General features: G+C 35.0%; 1 protein-coding gene across 2 annotated transcripts in view; it reads right to left on the reverse strand.

The window, feature by feature from the left end:
• LOC106463753 (TNF receptor-associated factor 4-like) overlaps positions 1-8,961 on the reverse strand; it is a 25,995-nt gene extending 17,034 nt beyond the window's left edge. The window contains exons 1-2 of one of the 2 annotated variants that reach the window (XM_022391326.1): positions 8,801-8,961; positions 1,236-1,276 (exon numbers count right to left, since the gene is read on the reverse strand). The gene's annotated coding sequence lies outside the window, so the exon portion shown is untranslated. The remainder of the gene's footprint in view (positions 1-1,235; positions 1,277-8,800) is intronic. The other variant, XM_022391327.1, reaches the window with a different exon arrangement.
• Positions 8,962-9,263: the final 302 nt, after the last annotated feature.

Raw genomic sequence — 9,263 nt, forward strand, 5'->3', positions numbered from 1 at the left:
AAGTACAGATGTCAAACCTCGTGTATTAGATATAAAATCAAGCCATTTGTAGGAGGTTTGTACAAACTGATACGTCTTACATAGGGTTAAGTCCACAAGATAATTATAAATGAACATTTATTTCAAGTGTTGACATTTCTTACACAGTTTAAAGCGGCACAACGATCTGCCATTTTCAGTTATTATGCTTTACTTTTACTGTTTCCCCATTCCCCTCAGCAAGTTTTGGGTGGGCCTTAATTCTTCAGATACCTCTCCTACCAAGATTCGTTCAGCTGTTTCCGTTCTGTAATTTTATATCGTAAGCCTTATTTGTCTTGTCACGTATGCGTAACAATATTTTTGCTCAGGTTTTTAAAAGGAAAATAAATAATCAAAACAACAACACGTATACTTGTTAGAAAACAGTCAAGTTCACTTTAAAATAATCTGCCGAAATAAGATAAAAACGCGACACCTTTGTACCGAGATTGTTTCAGATGGCTTACTCGTGACCGAAGAGTTAAGTAAGAAATTACGTAATAATTACGAAAAAAAATGGGCACAAGCTTTATTTTTTAATATTTATGTACATACAGACAACTTACTAATCCTTAACTGTGGAGTTCGTCTGATTGGACAAATGTATTGTCTGCAATTACCCCCTAATATGTCCAAATGTTCTAGTGTGTAGTATCTAATGGATGGTTTCCGAGTATTATAATATCCGATTTTCATAATCTTAATAGAATTTATAGATGACTCTTAGAATGCGTGACATCCACGTTTTTCACCATCCTCCATCAAATGAGAAACGAAGATAACGCAAGTAATTTTCTAAAACGCAAATAGTGGAAGCAATTAGAAAAAAAAAGAAGTACAATTAAAGTGTAAGTAGACAGAATGGATATCTTTGTGTATCGATCTCAAGATGCTTTCATATAATTATCTTAATGTTCACGTACAGAAACTTCTTGAAGATCAATCAGTATAATTAGTGTTAATAAACCGCCTTAATATTGATCTTAGAATGAATTAACACACTTAATCTGTTATTCAATATATATTAATAAACCTATTAATCCCACAAAAAAATTAGACTCTTGCCCAAAGGTATATTTGTTCCAGAAAAAAAAAAGCCACATTTGACTATCTGTTGTGTCCACCGTGGGGAATCGAACACTGAATTTTAGCGTTGTAAGTCCGTAAACCCACCGCTGTCCCACTGTTATTTTACAACAAAAGTCAGTTTTTACCTTGATATTCTCCGTCTCCTAGTATCAACCTCTGTTCCACACTGAAAAATAAATAAATAAACAAATCAACCGAGGTTGGAACCAATGAGAGACACTCTTTGAAGTCACATGATGATCCAGCTGTTGCCTGGACCATGTAGTTTGGGAGCGTAACTTTGGTTTCAGAAGTAGTGGTGGTGAATGAAGAACAATTATTACGTGTTCCATATAAAAGAGATTCTTCGACTATATAGTACTTGGTGCTGGTTTTATTGGGTCCTGGAGTAAATTAATCTGTAACTAAAATGGGAAAAAAAATATTGTTGTTGAAGTATGATGGGATAATCGTCCAGTTAATGAAAAAAGTGAAGGACCTGACCAACCCCCCTCCCTCTCTCATCCCTATGTGTAAAGTACACCCGTGGCACAACTACAACCAAAACTTTCGTTATCACCAGATCGAAAGGTTTAGCTATGTGATCATAATAATCTATGTAACGGATCTAATTTGAATGCCATCTGGACATGTTTATATTTTAAATAGTTCATTTTATAAAAGGAAGCGGAGCCACGGTCTGGATTCGCTCATTTCTTTGCATTTTTATACTTTCATGACGATAGAATGTTTCAAAGTTGCCCTTATTATTCTTAATCAGATACTTCACTATTAATTAAGGTGTATAACTACAGTTGCTTTACGTGGATTAAGGTGTATAACTACAGTTGCTTTACGTGGAGCTCTTAAAAACACGTTTTCTAAAATATTTATACACCAAGACACCAGATTGTTTGTGGGTCCATGAGACACTGTTGGTTACATCTCTCTAATAATACATAAATACTGTAATTAATCCCAATAGTTATAGGTATGGTTCCCTACGTATATTACACAGAAAGTTAGTAATTTCGCCCAGTTTTTGGTCATTATTTTTACATGACTGTTGTAATTGACAAAAAAAAACGTATGACTTACTCAATATGATGCAGTATGTGGAGCACACTGGCAGTGAAAGGTATAAAAACAAGTTGATAATTTAAAGGTTGAGTAAAAAGCAATAATGAGTGATAAAGTATCTAATACTAAAGCCATTTTAACCTCCCTAAAAAATGAGACGGTAATCAATGCATTACAAGAATACCCTCCTTGTCGTAGTATTTAAATCACGAGGAGAATGCTAAATCCTAACAATATCTCGTGTCATCTTTGTTAAAAAAAGGAGGGGGGTATAAAACGTCTCATATTAACCGCATACCGATGGTTCGATTATGAAAGGTCTCTTTCTTATGACTTTCAATGGAATTTCATATAAAGCATCCAACCAATCTCTGTATAACCTACGAGGCCAAGTAGCCCACACCTGGTCAATGGACCAACGAACTTCTGTTTTCTGATAAGACCAAATGAAATGATTTCTGTCCTAATACACAAAACTAGAAGCAGGACAAAACGACAGCTATTCGTCATGTATTGGGTAGCAGCATAAAAAAAATTCTACATACAAAGATTAATAGTACCCTCTCTGGGAAGCTGGTGTCATATTGTGTTTCACTGACGTTTTATTCAAAAGCAGGAACGTCATATGAACAATGGCATATTAAGCTACACATATGGCTTAACAACCATAGGGTGAATGGCATTAAGTGAAGAATTGAAGGTCGCTTACACAGAAATACGATGTCATATGAATACCTTTTCCCCCCTTTTTATTCAGCAAATAGAGGTATTCTTTCATGTAGTTTTCCTTTTTAAAGGTTATTTTTTATTGGGCGCTGTTGTGTTGCATGTCAGTTTAATGCCACTTGGGGAACTCAGCTTTGAATTAAAATCAGTTCTTCTCAAGCCAAATATAGAAATATGAATAACCTATGTAAAAAAAGGAATAACTTATTTTAATAGATTCACATATTAATTTAATCATCACGCATATCTAATGATTAACAAGAGAGAGAATCCTCATAAGCCGCGGCAGTTGAAATTCTTTTAGGCAGGATTAGAGTAAATTAATCTACGAAACCTTTTTTTTCTCCTTTTTTGTTAGCTATATTTTTGTGCGCCAGTAATATACCAAGCGTAGGGTGCGCGTATACCTGATTCGATTTTATTACTCATCAGGATTTCTACCAGCCTACCCTCAAATTGAATTATTTTAGGCAGGATTGGAGTAAATTAATCTACGAGACCTTGCATGTGGTCAAATATGTTAATCGAAACCTCCCGAGTCCAAAACTCTAATTGGATCTCAAATCGGCCAGAGCTACAAGTTTGTACTTGAAAAACTCAGAGCCATTCTATGAGCCACTATGCCGCGGGACTAAAAATACGTTGACAAAGAAATATAAACAAACATAGCGGGAAAGGGGTACAATCTATTTGAGACAGGTTATTAAACAGCCTTAGTCTAAACTTCAACTTATACTTCAACATAAAATTATAATTCCAAACTTAAAATTAATATTATTTTGAGTGTGGGAATAATTCAGTAAAAATTATAATATCAGGCTGATTCCACGTTATATACATTTTTCGCAAGCTAATTCATGAACTCTTCTTTAAGCAAAGCTATTTATAAAAATAGGCTTAAAACTACTCTCCTATGAAGAAAAGTTATTAAATGTACAAGTTTGAAAGCTTGCGACAAATATAGTGTGGAATTTGCCTAAAAGAATATTATTGAATTACTCCCACGTCAAAAAGGGTATTCAAAATTAAGTTATTATCCCTATAAACAAAAATAAAAAAAAAGGTTCATCAACTTCTTTAAAACCAGTTTATTTGCTTCAAGCGCTAAGCTGCACAATGGGCTATGTGCCCACCGCATGGATCAAACCACAAATTTTAATGTTAAGCCCTCAAGCTTACCTTTAAAATTAACCATATTCTCTTTAATCCAACCTTTTCGGACGCAAGTGAGCATCTTTTCCTTTTATTAATGCAATCCAAGTATAATTTGACCAACTAAGAAGAAAAATACTTCTTATACCTCATCAATGGCGTAACTACAAAAGATGCCCCCCGCCGCATAAAAAAGTAAGTCCCCTACATTTATTTCCCTATAATTGTTGTTACGATTCGGGCCCCCTTTTGGCTCGCCTCCCCACAATAGCGCTACTATGTATGATTACTACAAACAATCGTATACTTTCTTAAAAATATTCATGATAAATATTCTAGTTTTTAATGTGTGTGTGTGTGTGTGTGTGTGTGTGTGTGTGTTTTATATTGAATTTCTTTGTTCAAATATACTTATAAATAACAATAATAAAATTATCAAAACTTTAGAATCGATAATGAAAAACTATTACAACAGGAATAATTAAACAACTTCTAAGTGGTGAACAGAGAATCATTCTATCATACTATATTATTAAACACCTTCCTGAATATTTACAGAAATACTAGACTATTTATTACGTTTCACTTAATGTCCATGTCGTTACCAATTTTAATTGTTTCGTTGTAGATGTTAGGCCTAGCAGCCACTATGCTGTTTCTTTCTTCAGCAAGTCTTGTTAGACCAATATCCGTCACGTTCTTCGATATTATGCATGACTGAGACTCAACCAGTCGTGACGAAATATAGTTATAACAGAGGTAGAAAAAAAACGTTAGGCCTGTTCGTAAGGGTTCTAGTCGTCGGCTGCTTTACACAATTTATTAACTGACAACTGACAGCTTCCAGTTTTCTACCTCAAATGAGACTAACGAAGCCAAAATGCTTCCAAGTTCTGGAACCGAATAGGAAAATCTGACATATTTGAGAGCCATCTCTTAGAAAGTGTGCTAGTTACGAAATCGGTGAATAAACGGTAAATCTCTGTCATTTGTAAAAATAAAAGTTATGTATAGGACTAATGTCAAATATACATGTACTATTTTAAACACAATTACATTGTTAAGAACCGAGAGAGAAAAAAAAAACACACTATACAATCAAATCGGTCCAGACAGTTCAATGTTTTTATTCTACTCCACTAATCTGTCAGGAGTTTTTGATTTTTACTTTTAACACATTCACGCCAGATGGCGCTCATAATAATCGTCTTAATAACTAAGCATAATACTTATCAGCTAGATAAAATAAAACTCATACAAGTAAGAACATTTCACACCACGCACTAAGTTTAAGAATTCTAAAAGTGTAGAATACAAAAATTGATCGCAAGGTAGGGTAACTAAAATATAGTGAAACCAAAACAACATCTTATTGTTTTGATATGACTAACTCCTCAGCTAAAGCGATGTTAATTTACAGGTGATAATTAATTATAAAATGTGAGACTTACTTGGATCCCTTCCTCATTGCTCCCTTTTTGAACGAAAAAATATTTTGCTGACAATTAAGTAAAACCATTATGCACCTTCTTTGTTTGTTAAGTTACACATGCTATGAACAGCACGGGTATTGAAACCCGGTTGTTAGTGTTATAAGCCTCAGGACTTACCGCTGAGCATGGAGGGGGAGAGGTATTATATAAGCTACACCAGGGCTGTCTGCGCTAGCCGTCCCTGATTTAGCAGTGATAGACTAGAGGGAAGGCAGCTAGTCAACACCACCCACCGCCAACTCTTGGGCTACTCTTTTATCAACAAAAATAGTGGGATTGACAATCACATTATAATGCTCTCATAGCTGAAAGGGCGAGCATGTTCAATGACAGGGATTCGAATCCACGACTTACAGATTGCGAATCGAGCGCCCTAACCACCACGATAAAATGTAACAACGAGTGTCTAATTAATTTAACACTGCACGCTCATAATGTACTTACACCTTTGTTTTTCTGTGTCTGTTACTAACAGTTCTTAACATATTCTTAATTTCGAACCCTTATTCAAATATAAGAATTATAAAAGAAAAAATAATTACCTGAATGATCACTGGAGCAAATAATGTCTCAAGAATGAATGTCTCCAATGAAGAGTAAACTTGGGGTAATAATGTGCCAATAAAAGTGTCTTTGAATGTATCTGATAAAAATAAACCTAAAATACATTCTCTAAAATAAACTGGATAAAATCTACACTGGCTACAAGATAATTAGTCTGTATTTCTATATCTTTAACCTGCTCAGTGTTAAGTGACCTATCGATAGTTTTTTTTTTCTTTTTTTTTTTCACGCAACGCTACACAAAGGCCACTTCCTAATTTCGAACTGATAGATTAGACAATGGCCCGGCATGGTCAGATAGTTAGGGTTCGAATCCCCGTCCCACCAAACATGCTCGCCCTTTCAGCCGTGGGGGCGTTATAAGTGACGGTCAATCCCACTATTCGTTGGTAAAAGAGTAGGCCAAGAGTTGGCAGTGGGTGGTGACGACTAGCTGCCTTCCCTCTAGTCTTATACTGCTAAATTAGGGACGGCTAGCGCAGATAGCCCTCGTGTAGCTTTGCGCGAAATTCAAAAACAAAAACAAACAGATTAGACAAAAAAAAAAGGGGAAACAGTAGCTAATTTTTGGGCTGTCCTTGTCTGATCAAACAATGAGATTTAACTGTCACTCGGATTTCCGGCAACGCGACGCGAGCCACGAACACTCGAATTCATAGGATGGACACGTTAATCACCAGATTGCGCTCAAGCTCACGAACTAACGAAGTTCTGGATACATATGCTGACAGAAAGCGATAAATTCCCGCCCTTCGTCATTGCATTGTTTTTACGTGATGGGAAATATGTAGATAATTTGTTCGTAAACTGAATTACACTTGACTGAGTTACGTAATGGCAACTGTCCATGGCCCGAAGGTGATAACTTGCTAACGTCACCAGGGTTTCCATCTTATTGATACTCAGGACGCCCTTGCTTCGCCGATCACGACAAAGTAATTTAAACAGTTTTCCTATAATGATGCCGTACCACTAACTTCTGCCTGCCACTTCAGGTAGAACAACCAAACTATTATTATCACCGTTCTTTTAGGCAATTAGCATTACGCCATCTTTCAGTTTGAAAACTACAGAACTGTTCAGAGTCACGAGATATTTTTTTTTCTTTCATATTATTAACTCAAAAATTCCTGGTTGACTTATTCTTTGTGCATGAAATACCCAAAATTACATCCACCCTAGATACCAATTTCAATAACAAACTAAGTAAAATGTATATAAACTTTACGAATGACGCGACCAGCATTTGCCATATTTATTTAAAGCTCCATCTGGCGTTGATAATACATACAATAAGTATTGCTAGGTTCAAAAAGCTGCGAGTATATAATCATTATAATACGTTTTGAATGTAAAAAAAAAGAATATAAACAGGTAACAGGTCAATAGCATAATTTGTAAATATAATCTCTTCCGATTGTAAAATTTTATCAAGAAATTCCTCGGCTTCGGTCATGCATTTTTTTTTTTTCATTTCACGAGTTTTACTTAGATATTTTTATAGCTTGATAGAGCAAAACGAATAACAAAATTTATATAGCCGTGAAGTTCACATTTTAACTATCTTGTTGAGAAACGTTCGTTATTTAAAAGCCAATACTTTCTGTCATTTTTTTCTTTCTTGAGTCCCGAGGCCGCTTAGACAGTTGGAACACCTAAAATGTTACATCAACATAGGTGATTCTCGGGCAGATTTAACTAGTGGCGCACATCTCTCAAGGCAGATAGTAACACCACCCACCGACAACTCTTGAGCTTCTCTTTTACCAATAAATATTAGGACCGTCACATTTTAACACTCACATATTTGACAGGGCGACTAGGATTCGATCCCTCGACCCGCAAAAACAAAAACGAACAGTTGTATTAAAATACGAGACTACACCTGAAAGTCAAAAACAAAAAACGAACAGCTGTATTAAAATACGAGACTACACCTGAAAGTCAAAAACAAAAACGAACAGTTGTATTAAAATACGGGACTACACCTGAAAGTCAAAAACAAAAACGAACGACTTTCAGGTGTAGTCCCGTATTTTAATACAACTAAAAACGAACAGTTGTATTAAAATACGGGACTACACCTGAAAGTCAAAAACAAACAGTTGTATTAAAGTATGGGAAAAGTCACTCTCTCTTTTAACGACTGTTTGTCTTTTACCCTTTTTTTTTAAATGTTCCTTGGTGGCTCAGCGTAAGTCACTAGGCTTATAACTCTAAATTTCAGGTTTCGATACCTGCAGTAAGCAGAGCACAGACATCCAGGTGTGTACCCTTGTGCTTTACAACAACAAACAAACTTTTTTTTTTATCCACTAGGGGTCCATTTCTATTTTAAAATACATTATTTCGTTTTAAAAGTTTGTTTTTGGTGTTAACTTAAAGATAAATATAATAAACTTTACATTATTAAACTTTAAACAACCATTCTCGAGTGCAGTACTAAAATATGCATTGGTTTTTAAAACAAAAAAAACCGGAATTTTAAATAAATAAAACAAATAATTTAAATATTGTCTGAAAGAGTTTTTTTTTTAACATTTTATCGTTTCGGGTTTTTTAATTCGTTTCAAAAAGATCTCGGTCATACAACACAATGTAGCAAATATCGAGAAATCTTAAGATACATATATAAATTATAATATCTATAATTACTCATTTAATGCAACGTATCTATAAAATGTCTAACAAGTTACCTGTAACAGTTGTATCAGTAGTTTCCCTCCACTATATTATAACAGTAGTTCGCGCTAGTATTAGCTTAAACACAATTATACTGGTTTTACAGCCTGCCTTTTTTTACTTGCTCGACCCGAGTAACTGTTTAGCCAACGTTCCTTACCCCGTACACTTATAAACTAACCCAGCTGTTCTTGGAGCAACTGATGTTTCAGCTGCCCTTCTCGTGCAGCCTCACGTGCCGCATGACAGAATGGAGGAGGGGCATGCCGAGAGATTATATTAAAAGCTAGAATAATTATATCTTCTAGTTGGATTTTTTTTTTTATTAGACAGAAAAGAAAAGACCGATAAATAGTTGTATCAAAGCAGAAAAAAACAACAACATACGAGCACGAGGAATGAGAGGGGAAAAATAAGGGTAAATTTTTGGAAAAGGGAAATCGGAAGTGTAAGTTGATGAAGGACAAAAAGAACGAG

Source organism: Limulus polyphemus, unplaced genomic scaffold (genome assembly GCF_000517525.1).
Source record: "Limulus polyphemus unplaced genomic scaffold, Limulus_polyphemus-2.1.2 Scaffold1474, whole genome shotgun sequence".
NCBI lineage: Eukaryota > Metazoa > Arthropoda > Merostomata > Xiphosura > Limulidae > Limulus > Limulus polyphemus.